The following is a 2150-nucleotide window of genomic DNA, read 5'->3' as shown; positions in this document are numbered from 1 at the left end:
AAATATTTGCTGAACTAAAAGGTAATAATATAGGATTTGCTAAGTTCCCTAAAGGCACTACATTTTAATTCATTTAGTAGCTTTTTGAGACCGGCACTCGTGCTTTTCCCATCCTACAGTTGACAAAACGGAGGCACAGAAAGTGTAAGTAATAGGGGCCCTCAACTAAGTGGACATTGAGGGACTGCAGATCCAAGCTCTTAACCCAAACGGTCTCTTAATTAAATTATTTACTTTTATTTTTAATAGAGAGAGAGAAAGTGCCCATGCATGAGGGGGAGGGACCCAGAGAGAGAGAGAGAATCCCGGACAGGCTCTATGCTGAATGTGGAATCAAGCCAATGCCGAGCTTGATCCCACAACCTGGGGATCACAACCCGAGCCAAAATCAAGAGTCGGACACTCAACTGACTGAGCTACCCAGGTGCCTCTAAATTATTTATTTTCTAACAAGGCTTTAAAAAATCAAATACAGAACAAGGGCCATTTCTGATGACATTTTCTTTTTTGTGGTTGCTGAACTTCAGAAAATGAAAAACAATATCATTAGACTTGCTTATTATGTCATGCTTTCATATGTTCTGGCTTCGCTGTGTGATGGAGTGAAAACAATTCCAAGGGAGGCATCTCGTTGTGGTCTTTGTCATTTCTTCACATTGGCCGTTGCCACCCAGCAGAAGGTAAGTCTGCCCCCAACTCCCTGTATCCTGGGGAATTGTAAGTAACAGGATCAGACTTGAACATGACCGGCTCCCAGATGATGAGAGCCCCACTTTTCCCAAGAGAGCATCCAAAGTTAGGCTTCCCTTACCTTCCAGTCAGCATGCGCTGTGTCAGGAGTCATGCTGGCGCAGGCTCGGGGTGATTGATTGCCCGCGACACAGTTTCTGCTTCTGCGCTCGTGAAGGCCATGTCTGCAGGATCTGTGTGCCAGCTTGCCACCCGTACTCTGAGCTGAGATGAATACACGGATAATTGTTTTGATAATATTAAGCAGGCATGTGTGATGTTGCTTTGCAACATCTGCTATTAACAAGTTAAACAAAAGGAGTCTTTCCTGGTTCTATGTTATAGTGCTTTCGGGAAGACTGTAATGTGTCTGATTTGGTAACCCCTTGCTGACATCAGTTAGAGCAGAGTATTTCTCTGAATATTTCAGGGGGAATATCAGAGTGTTTAAAATAAGATGGCTGGATAAAATAACTTGTTGAGTTTATTAAAAATAACAACCATCCCTCTCACACCCAAATATTTTAATTCAGCATATCTCAGAATAGAGTACGAAAATCACTGAATGTTTTAATAAACGCCAGAGGTTATTATCATGTGTGGCCTGGTTGAAAAATACCACTGATCTGATGTCATCTCCCACTGAACTAGCCTCTGATATAGTGCTTGAGATTCTCAACAACCTACCAGACAAACGATCCATGAACCTGGATCGCTTCCAATGATGAGTGACTCACCACCTTGCAAGGCGATCTACCCAGCGCCACAGCTTGGGCGTACAATAGTACGATAGGATATTCTGATTTATTAAATAGGGCCTGGGTATGCAATGAACTGTAATGTTTTCCCTGGCTTGAGAACAGTCTGAGCAGACACAGTGAGTTAGAACGCCTGGGACAGGTGACCATTAAAAGGAAAAAGGACGCAGAACAGTGCCCCCAGTGGACTAGTGGCCACATAGCAGATGGAGATGGGGTCCTGAAAAGGGGTCCCCATGTGCCCATCACCTTAGAAACAAGTAAAGGCTGCACTTATCTTAGATACACCTTGTGGAAAGGGTGACCGTGAGTTAACTGAGAGTAAGTTTCCGCCACTCACTGGAGTGGGCAGAGGAGTGGAAATAAAAACTGAATCCTGGTTCACCATGAGAGACTATGGACTCTGAAACACAATCTGAGGGTTTTGAAGGGGTAGGGGTGGGAGGTTGGGGGAACCAGGTGGTGGGTATTAGAGAGGGCACGGATTGCATGGAGCACTGGGTGTGGTGCAAAAACAATGAATACTGTTATGCTGAAAATTTAAAAAAATAATAAAAAAATAAAATTATGTAAATTAGAAAAAAACAAAAAACAAAACAAACCTGTTGTGAAAGCAAAGGAAGAAACAGCATTCTTACATATCGGAGGACGTGAACTACCTTT

At 43.2% G+C, this 2150-nt stretch overlaps 1 long non-coding RNA gene across 1 annotated transcript; it reads right to left on the bottom strand.

Annotated features, from left to right (window-relative positions):
- Positions 1 to 412: 412 nt before the first annotated feature.
- On the bottom strand, positions 413 to 967 carry LOC309872091. The gene is made up of 2 exons (XR_014315660.1): positions 812 to 967; positions 413 to 707 (listed from the first exon to the last, which is right to left on the bottom strand). It is a non-coding gene; the product is annotated as an uncharacterized lncRNA (long non-coding RNA).
- Positions 968 to 2150: the final 1183 nt, after the last annotated feature.

The sequence above is a fragment of the Mustela nivalis genome (genome assembly GCF_964662115.1).
Source record: "Mustela nivalis genome assembly, chromosome: 8".
NCBI lineage: Eukaryota > Metazoa > Chordata > Mammalia > Carnivora > Mustelidae > Mustela > Mustela nivalis.
Note: the sequence above shows the minus strand (reverse complement) of the source record. Positions and strands in the feature narration are given on the sequence as shown.